This window comes from Lampetra planeri, chromosome 35 (genome assembly GCF_965212315.1).
Source record: "Lampetra planeri chromosome 35, kcLamPlan1.2.h2, whole genome shotgun sequence".
NCBI classification, from domain to species: domain Eukaryota; kingdom Metazoa; phylum Chordata; class Hyperoartia; order Petromyzontiformes; family Petromyzontidae; genus Lampetra; species Lampetra planeri.
This window is the reverse complement of record NC_136141.1, coordinates 4,613,221-4,628,404: the sequence shown is the minus strand read 5'-3', so window position 1 is coordinate 4,628,404 and position 15,184 is coordinate 4,613,221.

Genomic DNA, 15,184 nt, shown 5'->3' with positions numbered 1-15,184 from the left:
TGTTTGTGTTTCTCCCTAGCGATGGGACTTTGTATATGAACGTTGAGATTTATAAAGGGCACGGGGTGACGTCTGAACTTGTCTGTAGTAAGGTAAGGGCACTGACAAGGGGTTGACAGCTATGTATCATATGTAATGCACATGTCCCCATGCCTTTTGTCACAGCACTTCTGAAGATGCCATGGAATTGGGAAAATTAAATTTCGATTTAAAGCTTTCGTGACTGCAGGGATTCATCTTCACCTGAGGACGGCTGCTTGTGTCGTGGCCGAAACGTCGTGATAATTTTATTTTATTGTGTTTTATTTTTATTATTTTATTATTTCCCTTCTACGTGACTTTATCGAGAGAACCAATAATACTATTTAAACGATTTAAACGTTGTTATTGTCGCGTGTGTGTGGTGTGTGGTGTGCAACGGTTTTCACTGATTTCTTTCCCCCTCGTGCTTAAATGGCGAAATCAGCGGGGAACTTGCCCAATCTTCTTGGTTGTTTCGGTAAAGTCACGTAGAAGGGAAATAATAAAATAATAAAAAATAAAACACAATAAAATAAAATTATCACGACGTTTCGGCCACGACACAAGCAGCCGTCCTCAGGTGAAGATGAATCCCTGCAGTCACGAAAGCTTTAAATCAAAATTTAACGTTTACATCGTTTAAATCACAAGGTCAGCGTCCTACCTGCTGTACTGTGATCTCAAGGACATCTCGTATCGACCCTGCGTGTTGGGGGTAAGAATCACAACACGCACGACGCACCACCTACCTCCTAAACGCTAGACTACAATCAGTGGTTGGTAGAAATCTCTTAGAGGTGTATTAAAAAAAGTATTAATTGCTTGGGGATATATAATACTGTACTTTAAATGTACAATACATTCCTGTGGTATGTAACGGCTGGATGAAGCCAGGGCAACGGCGTCTCGGTCAATGTGGTTGTGTGTTCATAGTTGACACAGTTGGCAACAATAGGGGGGGGGGTGTGCACAGCCCAATCACTTTAAGATGTTTTATTGTTTTTGTTTTTTTGTTGTTGCGGTTGCACGCGATTCAAGAGCCGAATGGCTCACAGAGCTCTCCCAAATAAATGAAAAACTGAAAAAAAAAATCTCAGTCGGTCGACCCCATGGCACCTGCTGGGTTCTGGCCCGTCACCTCCAGCCAGCGGGCGTTCGACACTACCACGTGGCCTTAACGTGCACGTAGCCTGGCACCGGCGCCGTGGCGACATCACCGCCACCTAGTGGCGAATGGCGGTTGTTGTTGTGTTCATAGTGGGGAGCGGTGGTGTAGTGGTTAGCGCGCCGCGCTGCGAACCCGGCCACCCGAGTTCGATTCCCGTTCACGGCCGACACCGGTGACGATTATCTGAACCGGTCCTGGGCCTCCCCTAGGTTGACTCAGCCTCAAACAACTACCTGGTGCGGTGTGTAAACATCGTCACTGGGGAGACAAAGGCGGCCGGGCGTGGTGCTGGCCACCCACACGTGCCGTGCCGGCCTTCATAGGTGCTGCTCGCTAACAGCACTTGCCCTACAGTTTGTTAAGGCTATACGGGGGATCTTTGTCTTTGTCTCCGTGTTTGTGTGCGAGGGTGTTCGCATATCTGCGTGCCTCCGTGTTTCAGGAGAGTCCTGCCAAGGTTTTAACAGCAGGGGGCGATGTTGCCGTGTGTCATCCCAATTGAGTAATTTGCAGGTAAATGTATCAGCATCGGAATGTGGGTTGGCCAATGCCATTTACAGGCTGAGGGGCATTATTAGTTTTAGATATGGGATGGAAACTGCAGAATTACGCACGTTTAAATCTAAATTTAAAACACATTCTTAGGGTCTTTCGGTAAAGTCACGTGCTTTCCTACGCACCTTTCGGGTTTTGTTCCGCTGGGGGGAATCGTGCATGTTTCCGATCCATAAATAAAAAGCATAACGACCCAAATCATCAGCGGTGGAAATTCCACACTGCCGTGTCTCTGGCTGTCTGTCTCCGTATCTGTTTCCGTGTCTGTTGTGTGTGCGTCTGTTTGCCCAACATCATAGTTACCCTATGAACTGCCCTTCACACACACACGTGTAGACTCTTCTGACACACACACACCTCTGTTACGAGGGTGACTCCCACAGTGAGATTTACACGCTTTTTGGCAAGGGCTCGTACTTGTGCCTCCTCGCATTGATTCAGAAGCCACCAGCAGCCCCCGCTAACTTTCACTCTCTCACCGGGCATGGGTCCTAAAATAATTAACCCGTAAAAACAAAGTTTTTCACTATAAATCCTTTATATGCGTGGCATCGGTTTTATTTTATTATTCATTTCTGTTTTTCTTGAGTAAGAGTTTCATTTGTATCACATTGGTATTTTAAATAAAATATGAATTTTTTTTCCCTAAAAAGTAGAACATTTTTGAAAAAAATTTTCACGAAAATAAATTGTCACGCACAACGAGTCTGTGTGCAAAATGTCAGCTCGATTGGATCACGGGAAGTGGGTTAAAAAACGACCGAAATATTTGCACGGTCGTAAGCGCGCAAGCAAGCACGCAAGTGAACTTAATATAAAGGATTTAAAAATAATCCAGCTGCTCAGGTAGGTCCTGCTTTGGGAACGTTTTTAAACCCCTGATGTTGTGTATGGTGCATTTTTTTTATGTTATGCATTGATGCTATGTCGTGTATAGTGCCTTTCAATTGTTTTACAGTGATGTGTATAATACTGCACATCCGTGAAACAGAGCTTTTTTTAGCTCATCGTATTCCTCCAGTATAAATATTTGATTCTGATTAAAGGGGATAGAGTTTTAACATGGGAAACAGTAGCACGCTACTGTTAAAGTAGATTATCGGTAAATTATACTGTTAAAGCAGATTATCGGTAAATACTGATATTTGTGTACGAGTTTGTAGCTTCATCTTACACTACTTCTTAAAATTAGCTTCTCAAACATTGTTGTGCCTATGTGTTCACATGTGGATCATCTGCAACCGCCTTGGAACTTTCAGGCTGGGCTGCCTACGATCCATCATCCTGGGTATAATCAGGCTGGATGTATAGTCATTCCTAATCTAGTGTTTAACTTTTTCAATAATTACAAGATGTGTTTTTCCCGCCATTTTCTACCCAGATACTTGGAGAAAATCATTGCCCAGTGAGTGGTGTTTCTTATAGGCTACGGTTCGAGAATCCTCTGCTGGAGGATATCTCCTCTATACTCTTAGGTTTTGTCGGTAAAGCCACGTAGGTAAAAAGTAAATAAATAATACAAATTATGAAATAATAGAAATAAAATAATAAATCACGACGTTTCCGGCGCAACACAAGCGTCCGTCATCAGGTGGGACAACCACAGCAAGAAATAATTGCTGAATTGGGCCAATGATGTCTGTTTCTTGCTGTGGTTGTCCCACCTGATGACGGACGCTTGTGTTGCGCCCGAAACGTCGTGATTTATTATTATTTTTCTATTATTATTTCTATTATTTTTATTATTTATTTTTCACCTACGTGACTTTACCGAAAAAACCTAAGAGTATGAATCCTTGCAGTCACGAAAGCTTCAAATCTAGAAATATCTCCTCTACCTCTAAGAATTGTGATCAGTTCCAGATAGTGGTGCAGGATGATGTCATAGGAAACCAATTCTGATGTAGTTTGTGATGTAATTAGAAAAGAGCTAAATGGGTGAGTGCTGGATTAGATGATTTTGCGTGCATAGCCACCCCATTAGAATATCAGTGAGGTGACTATACCGATAAGGGGTCATTCAGTTCATCTCGCTAAATTGGGGGGTGGCGGTGGTCAGGAGATGAAACACAAGCTGTGAGAATCAGTGCTGGACTACGAGACAATCGCCGGGCTGATAGAATTTAAAGTAGATACAGTAAATTTTTCCATGTCAGTCAAAAACACTGCATGGAATGAAGACTGAATAATCTGTTCAGTGGCTGTCATTTTACCCTGCTCACAAATATGTAAATTACTTAGATGTCTGGTTTTAATTTAGGGTACGGCATGTCAAAAAATAGGCATAAATAAAGTTATAAATTATCTTTTAAATCAATATTTCAAGAGGGAAGAAATTGGGTAACTTCCAGTTTTACAAATATTTGAATTGCTCGATATTATCCTGAAACAGTCGCTGCTGGGGTTAGTTTATTGTGATGTATGTATTGATATTCAATAGAATTAAATTACGCCATCTGTTCTCATCATAGCCATGGCCTATCAACTGCTGTATGAAGGCCTCTCAAAGCTGAGGGCATCATTAACGGCCCTGCGATGCCACAATTCACCCAAGAATCTGCGCACTAAGTTGGACGGATCAATGTTCACCCCAGAGTTAAACATACAGTATGTACTTTAATGTTTTTATTTATGTATTTAACAACAACAAAGAAATTTTAAAACCTGGCCCTAGCTGGCGTTGTCATTACCACAACAAAACGAGAGTTGTGAGACTCAGAGTGATGTCTTCTTGGTTCTTTCGGTAAAGTCACGTAGAAGGGAAGTAATAAAATAATAAAAACAAAACATAATAAAATAAAATAATTCTCACGACGTTTCAGCTACAACGCAAGCAGCCGTCTTCAGACCTGTTCTTTCCGACAGACCTGTTCTTCACCTGAGGACGGCTGCTTGCGTTGTGGCCGAAACGTCGTGAGAACTATTTTATGTTTTATTTTTATTATTTTATTATTTCCCTTCTACGTGACTTTACCGAAAGAACCAAGAAGATGAATCCCTGCAGTCACGAAAGCTTTAAATCGAAATTTCAGAGTGAGGTGTTTTGGGTAAGTGAGCGTAAACAAAATGAGTATTCAAGTTTATCGTGTTAACGCAGTTGAGAACGCAAAGACACCTGGAGAGTCCCTTTTGCAAGAGGGACCCTTGGTCACTCCGAAATGCCAAACAGCAAAACAAATAAAGTCGAGCAATGACGCGAGTGAAGCTGAAGCAAACGGAAAGCCCAGGGAAATGAATGACCATGGGTGATAAATACGTTCAAACAAAGACCCCCCCTTGATATTGGGCAACTGCAGGCGCCACATGATTGAAGTGTGATCGAATAACCGCATTGACTGGCAGGTACCTTGGAGAGGCCTTCCTCCAGCGGATGATTGGTGACTGACAACGAACTGAAAATTATTATTTACAGCTTTGTGACGGATTAATATTAGTTCAAAAAATATATAAACCATTGGAACCTCATTTGCCAGTAAAAATATGATAATTGTTTTTTTACCCTTTTATCTGGCAACTAAACTGAGGTTCCAATGGTGTAAATGCTTACCACGAGCTCTCTCATACTCTGATGGTGCATTGTCTTTGAGTTGTGCACCTTTTGGCGTCATCTGGTCCAACACCATGTGAGACTAGGCTCTAAGGAAAGCTGTCTCGGGTGTGGACCAATGAACTTCAAGGACAATGCATACATTATCAGAGTTATGTTTTTTGTTTGCATTATGACTGCAGGTATTGTGGTCTATGCAAACATGACTCCTTGTAAAAAACAGGTGTCCGTTTTTTTGCCAGATAAAAGGGTAAAAAAACAATTATCACAATATGTAAAGTCCGCACCCTAAAGTGTTGGCAAAACCAGCGACAGTCCCCCATCGTTATCATGACTGTCACTTGCAGGCCCGAGTAACCATTTGCCGCACAGGGACAGCTGTTACTGGGGGGGGGGGGGGGGGTCCCCTCCTGCGAATGGTTGAGATGGGGAATTTAAGCAATGTCCTATGAATGCAGCAAAACATTTTTACGACTGTTATTATCAGTTATTGAAGTTAATCTACAGGTGGTGTTGGTGGTAGCATGTACATTGGTGTGTAACCCCTGTGCCTACCATATAATTTAGCTGTCTAAAAATAGAATGAAATGGATACTTAGCAGAAGAACAGCAATGTTTTCTGCCACTTTCATCCACTTATTTTCACTACACTAAAAGTACAGCGGATGTGTGTAGGTTTACTTTCGTGTGCGATGCTGGGCCTATGACAAAATCACCTGGAATGTGTCTTATCTTGTCTCAACTGGGCGGCTAGGCTGGGTTGCCAGTGGCTACCGAGGGATCATTGTGTGTCTCAGCCTCGCTGTGCACTGCGTTGCAGCACTATCAAAGTAGTAAAACCTCGCATTCAATAAACCTTCAGAGCCAGGGTGAACATCCGACTCCAACGTATTTAATTAATTAAACGAGGTAAAACCGATGGAAAAACACAGCACAAAATACAGCATCTTTTAATACTTGCAATATCAATACAATTAATGAACACTTCAGCATCACAACATTGTCTTAGATAACATGAATCTCAACAATAGGTCCTAGATGAACCAGGCACCTACATAAGCATTGAATAGCTATACAAGAGTTAAGTTATTGTGTTAAATAAGGTCACTTTGTGTAATCACCATACTGCAGCCTAAATGAACAGTGCTGCATATAACACTGAACTGTGGATCAGATACTTCTTCATCCTTGCTCTCAAAATCGCATTAAAGTTACCTGGGCACAAGTCTGGCTCGACTTATCCAACTACAAATAACTTTCACAATAATGCTAGTGGCAGGATTCGTTGTTAACTCGGCCCCATATTCATCATAACAATTTAACAGCATTATAAAGGCATTTACAGCATTATAGCGGCAATCCCAATATTATAACAGCATTCCCAGTATTATAAGAACATAAACGAACGTACAGACAATGCTTCTTAAAGTCTCGCAATGAACAGATGCACCTGTCTTCACTGAAACGCTAATTGTGCCTCCATTTTGTACTCTGTGTAATGGCTGACACCCCCGCCTGGCCTCGTGGCTTCGAGACCCTTAACTCGTAACTTCCTGGTCACGTGACCAAACTCAACACCATCATATCAGGAAGTTCCTGTGTAAGCACACCCCCATATCGGCCGTGGGGCAGAACATTGTGCTATGGCCAATTCACTGACCCGACATAGACGGACCACATCGTTTTTTTAAATCCAGTCACGCGTGTTCACCAACATGGCCTAAACAACGTTCATCAACGTTGTTTCGTCTTGGCTCACTAAAGACATGCGTAAAAACGCAACAGATAATTTGTGATGCAGAGGGCTGACTGGTTGACGACTCACTATTATCTCATGGCTTTTACTTAAACATTACTTTATTGCCTTCGAATTTTATTTTAGTCTACAATGTATTGATACCTCCTTGAGTGGAGGTGAGATTACATTTAAAATAAATCCGATTTCACGGTTGATGGTACATCGAGTGTCAAAGCCAGTCCCAGAGTTTGCTTGTGTTGAACCAAAGCTGCTGAAACCATCGACTCACTCACAGAAGCCCGTGTGGCTGATGAAGAGTTGTCTTGCGTGTCTATTTAAAGGCTATTGTATAGGTGAAGGGAAGTCAAAGAGCCTCTCAGCTGACAGTGATGTCATCCACATGCATGAATCTTGCATAAGATGGCCATCAGCAAAACATAATATCTAAATATACACTGCACACACCACATACCTTGTGTACGATGCATATTGCACAATGTCCACTGAGGTTACTGCTAGGCTGACGAGTGGAAACAAGCTCAAAATATCCCCGGATACTCTTTAAAAAAATGCCTTCCATTTAAATAAAGGCTTGGTGTAACGAAATCTGAGACCCGCATCGATAATAGACAGGGCCCTTGAATGTAAACTGGTTGAAGCAAGCCTGACTGTCGATAGAGATGTGAATCTGCTTCGTAGAATTTGTACGCAGGCAATTCACCTCCTCGCATCTATCTCTTCACATAAAACTAAATATCGGTATATTTATTACACAACCCATCGGCCGTACGGCCTTCTGGGACTGAGTGCATCATTTCAGCAGCCTAGCAAACTCTGGACCGGTTTCCGGCGTGCATTTATGTCTCATCGGCAAAAGTCAGGCTTAAATTTCGATTTAAAGCTTTCGTGACTGCAGGGATTCATCTTCTTGGTTCTTTCGGTAAAGTCACGTAGAAGGGAAATAATAAAATAATAAAAATAAAACATAATAAAATAATTCTCGCGACGTTTCGGCCACAACGCAAGCAGCCGTCCTCAGGTGAAGAACAGGTCTGTCGGAAAGAACAGGTCTGTCGGAAAGACAGACCTGTTCTTCACCTGAGGACGGCTGCTTGCGTTGTGGCCGAAACGTCGTGAGAATTATTGTATTATGTTTTATTGTTATTATTTTATTATTTCCCTTCTACGTGACTTTACCGAAAGAACCAAGAAGAAGTCAGGCTTACTTTAACCAATGCTGGTGAACTCTGAAATCCCGTGTGATTCCGTCGTCTGTGCGGGGTTCAGCTACACACGCTTGGAACACGTGCAATATCACTTAAGTAAACTTCTTCTACCGAGGCTGCTACGGTGGGGTAATGATTAGCAGTGCGTTGGACAATGCAAAGGGCGTCCGTACGATTCCATCTGCCGGCGGCTCGGCAGTTGAAACAACGGGGGCAGGTTTAGTTAATCGATTGGCAGGTTGCGTGTGGTGGGTTACGTGTGGGTACTCTCACATCGTCCAAGACATCTGGACATTGTGGAAGAGAAGGCACAAAAATACCCTCCCCAAGACGGGGTCTCGAGTGGGAAGGAGATTCATCAGAAGCTCACGTCTCTTCATTTTGTTTTATGTGCTATTCGCTGTAAACACCACCACCACCAACAACAACAACAACAACCTCAGTTAGTTCTAGATTTGAAGCTTTCGTGACTGCAAGGATTCATACTCTTAGTTCTTTCGGTAAAGTCGTGACCTGAGTTAGATTCTGGGCCATGGCTAACATCAGTGTCGAGTGTTTATACGAACCACCACCAACACACCAACCCGCATTGCCCAGCGTGGTGAAATATGGTCACACACCCCGCCCCCCCGCATCAAGGATATAGCAAAGGGGAATGGCCTCCGAACAGCAGTAGATGAGTGTAGGAGGGGGGAGGGGTAGGCGATTGTTTGCAGCTGGCAATAAAAGTTAATTATTTACCCAACTCAACTAATACCTTTGCCTTGTGGGCGAATGTGATAAGGCAAGGCCAAGTAGAAGAACACATTGATGCGAGTGTGAATGCCGACTCATAAAAGCAAATGATGAGAGCCTTTCAGAAGGCCTGAAACAAAAAGTTAGAGAAAGTGGACCCCCCCCCCACCCCAGATGTGGGGGTAAAACATTGATCGAACAGGTTTCCAAAAGTTGTCGACTCCCCCCCAACAAATTAACCCCCCCAAATGTTTGTATATATTTTGTAGGCCTATATACCTGCACACCCTACGTACAATACAGTAGTATCTGCACACATTGGAGGGGAGGACATCAGTGGTGGCGACGGGCGAGGCGCCGAAAAGCCCTCTGCAGGAGCTACAATTCCATAGGCCGCCGAAATTCTAATTTATACAAATTTAGGCCATGCGTGTAAGTGGCGATCAGTTGAGTGTCCGCGTTATAAGTTTGACCATGACGATCTCCGGGCGTCAAGCGCAAGAGCAGAGATGGGGCATTTCGTCTCGCCCGCGTCACGGTCCAAATTTGCCAAATTCGAAAACTGCCCCGCAATGTATTCAATTGTCACGCAGCAGCAGCAAACATTGCGACCCGCTGGCCGATCAATGCCCGCTCTTGCAGGCCAGTTGCCGAGCTGATGTTGTTGCAGCACAGGGACAGCTGCCACTGGGGGTGCCCTTTCAAACATGTTGAGATCATCGCGCGAGTTAAAAAAAAATCCCAGCGTTACGTACGGTCCCTCTATTAAAAAACTAAAAAACCCTCTAATTATTCTTTGAAAGAATCGTAAATTTTTAAAGACTACAAGTTTATTGCGGCAACTCGAGCAAACACGAGAACACAACCGCGTGATGTCCGGGTCGTAAAGAAGTCCAATAAGCGAAGTGAACACGCGTGTCCAAAGTGGACTCAATGTTAAAGCTGTAACACGTAGAGGCGCGAACATATTAGATTGCGTAATAATCACCCAAGAATGTCCTTAACGCTCGTGACGTCACTCCACATCGAACAGCCCCCCTCATTAGCTCATTCAGACGCTGTCTTTCCGACAGACCTGTTCTTCACCTGAGGACGGCTGCTTGCGTTGTGGCCGAAACGTCGTGAGAATTGTATTTTATTATGTTTTATTTTTATTATTGTATTATTTCCCTTCTACGTGACTTTACCGAAAGAACCAAGAAGATGAATCCCTGCAGTCACGAAAGCTTTAAATCGAAATGTAAGCCCCCCTCATTAATAATCATTATATGGTGACGTCCTCCAAATTGACACTCCCTCCATTCATAATAATTCGCGGCTGACGTCACTCCACGGCGTCAACTGACAACCCTCACGACAAAGGCAGAACCCTCACGTCACGTGATCTCCGCAACGCTGTTGAGACATCAAAGTAACAAGGACGTCTTGATGAACAAGGCATTTAACCTTTAAATGAAATAAGTCTGTGTCACCGCGCCCTTACAAATTGCACACGAATGGATGCAATGAATATATCACGTCGAGGTCTGCTTTTCGCTTGCAAGTTTCAGATTTACTGCAATACACCCGTCCTTGGACGGGCAAAAGTCGAGTTGATAATAAAGACTTCTCTCGCGCCTCGTGTAAGCCACAAGGGCTATTGATGAAAGTGCACGACGTGGTGTGTGGGTGGCTAGCACCACGCTCGGAGCGTGTCGCTTCAAAGCTGATATTTACCGGGTACTAAAAGGCTGAGTTGAGGCCCCCCTTTTTTTTACTCCCACTCAGCTCTTCTGTCCTTCCCCTGCACCTCCGATTAGCACGGTTGGCTACGTACGGTGCGAAAGAAGTTCAGCATGCTGTACATACAGGGCGTCGAGGTCGCCATTTCCATCCACACTTGCCAGGGTGTATGATGGGAGTGCATCAAGACATGCCAGGGTATGAAGCGGGCTGATTTCCATCTCTCCGTGGAATGAGTGCGACCCATCGTTTTTCCTCCCCTCGTGTATTTAAAACAAAAACTCCCTTCCCCTCTCCTTTCGCCTTCCTCCGATGTTGCGCTTCGCTCTTCCCAGGCGCTTCCCTCTTCTGGGCTTCCTCTCCTTGCGCCCCTCCCCTTTGCAATTCCCTTTTGCCTGTCCCCTTGGTTTGGTGAGTTGGACAACCAGGGAGTGACGGCCACGTTCTGGGCCAGAGCCAGAGGTCGCAAACGGGTTTTGATTCCTTACTCGTACCCGTACCCGGCCGCACCAGGGTCGCAAATGGGTACCCGTACCCGGCCGGCCGGGTACGGGTACCCGTTCCCTACCCGTACCCGTACCCTACCCGAAATGAGTGACAAACGGTTACTCACCAGTGACTCACGGCTTACCCGTACCCGTACCCGTACCCGGCCGCAGCAGGGTCGCAAACGGGTACCCGTAGCCGGGTATCGGGTAGGGTACGGGTATCGGGTACCCGGTTGCGACCTCTGGCCAGAGCCCAAGGCAAAAGGGATACCTCCACAACTACTTGACCTCCCTTAGTCTCCGGCAACCGATTCAGATATTTTTCCTCCATGCTTACCCCTTTTTCTCCCCATCATTCCCTTCCCCCTTTTGGACTACGTCCATTGCTCCCTTATCATTACCATGGAAAAAAAGAAAAAAAAACTCCACACTCGGGGAATTGCACCAAACATCCCAATGTAGGATCACAGGAGCTTGGATAATTGTTGGTAGCGCAGCTGCCTTGGTCTCTCGCCTATCGTCGGTGGTTTCCCCCTTCTCCTCCGTGGGAAAAAATGTAAAGTGGAAAAAATGAAAAAACTCCGTTCACACTAGGGGAATGGCACCATACATCCCAATGTAGGATCACAGGAGCTTGGATAATTGTTGGTAGCGCAGGTGCCTTGGCCTCTCGCCTATCGTCGGTGGTTTCCCCCCTTCTCATGCGTGGGTAAAAAAAATGACTGTGGAGGTGGGGCACTGCGTCGCAGTATTTTCATCTGCACTTTGCGTCCTTGACGTCGCTATAGGGAAACAACAATAACAACAAAAAAACACATGATCGTGAAAAAAAATACCGGTGTGTACACAGCAACCGCGTGACAAAACAAGGCGAGACAAAGCCACCGGAACGGCGATGTTTAGAGCACATGAATAAATGAAATCGGGAATATGAGACGTAATTTTAACACCGCTCGCACGCGTGCCAATGTACCGTTACAGTCCGAGAGTCGAGATACTTTTTCTGCCGAGTGCCCGTGGTCGCCGTTTCGGCGACCCGAGTTTGATTCCCGCTCACGGCCAACACCAGAGACGATTATTTGAACCGGACCTGGGCCTCCCCTAGGTCAACTCAACTTCAAATGAGTGTTTCAGCCACACCGAACCTCACAAAAATAATATTCAGGGCCCACCTTGGCTCCTCCCACCCTCAACCAGTATATATACAAATACTGTTTTCTTGGAATTTCTCTTACTTGATACAGCTATCGTGCCGTGACGGTTCCACCTGAAGACGGAAGCTTGTGTTGCCTCCGAAACGTCGTGATTTTTTTATTTTACTTTTTTTTTATTTTTTATCTACGTGACTTTACCGAAAAAACCTAAGAATATTCAAATGAGTACCTGGTGCGGTGTGTAAACATCGCTACTAGGGTGACAAAGGCGGTCGGGCGAGGTGCTGGCCATCCACCCCTTCGTGTACCGTTCCGGCCTTCATAGGTGCTGCTCGCTAACAGCACTTGCCCCAACAGTCTGTTAAGGCTATACGGGAGATCGTTGTCTTTTTAAATCCTTTATATTAAGTTCGCGTGCTTGCTTGCGTGCTTGCTTGCTTACGACCGTGCAAATCTTTCGGTCGTTTTTTAACCCACTTCCCGTGATCCAATCGAGCTGACATTTTCCACACAGACTCGTTGTGACAGACAATTAATGTTCGTGAAAAAAAATTCCCAAAATGTTACACTTTTTAGGCAAAAAAAAATTATTTTACATATATTCAAATAGAACTCATTCTTGGCTTTGGCTGAACGTCACAGTATAAGAGCCCAGAGCGTAATCCCTCCACAGGCCGTGGCGGAGTAGCGCAGTTGGTAGCGCCCTCGCTTCCCATGCCAAAGGTCGCGGGATCGATCCCCGCGTCCTCCACAGGCGAATATATTTTAAATCCTTTATATTAAGTTCGCTTGCTTGCTTAGGACCGTGCAAATCTTTCGCTCGTTTTTCAACCCACTTCCCGTGATCCAATCGAGCTGACATTTTCCACACAGACTCGTTGTGTGTGACAATTAATTTTTGTGAAAATGTTTTTCCAAAATTTTACACTGTTTAGGGAAAACAAATTAAATATTTAATTACCAATTGCTTAATACTGGCAGACAATCATCTGACCCATAGATTGCAGCCATCTCAAGCCAGAGGACGAGAGGACTCTAGCCGCCACGCATATAAAGGATTTAGAGTGAAAAACTTTGTTTTTACGGGTTTACTTGTTAAATGTGTTCACGCAAGCTTGACTCGTGCTTCTGAGACACGGAATGTGGATACGCGTCCAGAGTTTTGCTCCCTGCTGACATGTTTGCTCTTCCTCGAAGGTCGTGTGGCTGATGGAATGTGTAAAGTAAATATACAAATACACGTTAATGTCTATTTTTACGCGGACGGACAGATATGGGAAGGTGGCGGATTGTTGCATGATTTTTCAGATGCGCTCACATCGGGGTGTGTCCTCCAGAATACAGGTGTGTGTTTTCACCTGCCCAAAGTTGTTGTCAGGTAGCCAATGGGGTGGTAAGTTACAAGAGACGCGACATGCGGGGGGGGAGGGGTATAGTTGCCATGTGTATCTGTGTCGGCCCTACCTGTGCCAGGTGAGCGTGCCGCGTGCCAAACAAGACAGATCATTCGCCTCCTCATATACAGGGTGCTTGCTTCAAACATTTGTTTTTTACACTTACGTGGGGCTATCGTTTTTAATGGAAAAAGAACGGATGATACTACACTGTAACATGATAACAAATGTGATGTTATTAGCTTCAAAAACTCTGCACTTGTTCGCCATCATTGCCAACACGTGTCTGGAATCTTCACCAGGTAGTCTCCAGAGCCCAGAGCTACGTTTCTCGTGGTATTGTTGCAAATTCTCCGAAGTGTTAACATATTTTGGAAGCACCCAGTATGTTCCCTACCTCAAAGGGTCCTCCTCTACCGGAGCAGATAGTATTCCCGTCTTTGCTCTGCGAACTGTTGCTCACCTAATATACCAGGTACTCATTTGAGGATGAGTCGACCTAGGGGAGGCCCAGGACCGGTGTTGATGGCCGTGAGCGGGAATCGAACTCGGGTTGCCGGGTTCGCAGCGTAGCGCGGCGATCCGTTTCACTGCCGCTCCAAAATAAATGTTTACACCCAGACACTCACGACAGCAGACATTGGACCGGTGGTGGTTTGTGGTAATTTGTGTTGGTGGCGCTCCGGCTGTAAATGCACTTGAGGGCGTGTGAAGTGAGAAAGACTTCAACGATGTGGTTCACGGGACATACTACCTATGCACGTTGTCGTGTGCTACATGACTGGAATGCACACACACAGCGCAACGAACGCACGCCCTTACAAGGACACACACACACAAACACCGAGGATTGCCCAATGGGCTTGCTGGGGCGAGTGCTGTTCGCGGGCACCTCCGAAGGTCGCCACGGGGTACAAAGGGGAGCAGCAGAACGCTGGACCAGCTTTGTCTCCCCAGTGCTGAATGCACACACAGAATCCACACGGCGCGATCCGCGAGCGCGAGGCCTCACAAAAGCTCTTTTGCACAAAGTAACCCAATCCTAAACAACACCCTTCACGAATGCAACTGAACAAACGAAATCTATATTTACTTGGTAAGTGCCACTGAGCTGTGTAGCTCTTTTTTAGAAGCGACCTGGCTATCATAAATGATAGCCTCAACAAAGTGGCTCATCATCATCTGGACATTTATAGCAGCCAAATGCTCTAAACGCGTGATGTTGATTCTAAATGTGGAGGGAAAACCGGAGGACCCGGAGAAAAGTCCACGCGACTACGGGGAGACAGACACGCAAACTCCAAATATACATCAGGCGTCAGGGTCGGGATCGAACCCACGACCTCCTGCACACCAGGCGAGGTAGTTAACATATTCTAGCCATCGTGATGACGATTAGAGAGACGCAAACTCCAAATATACATCAGGCGTCAGGG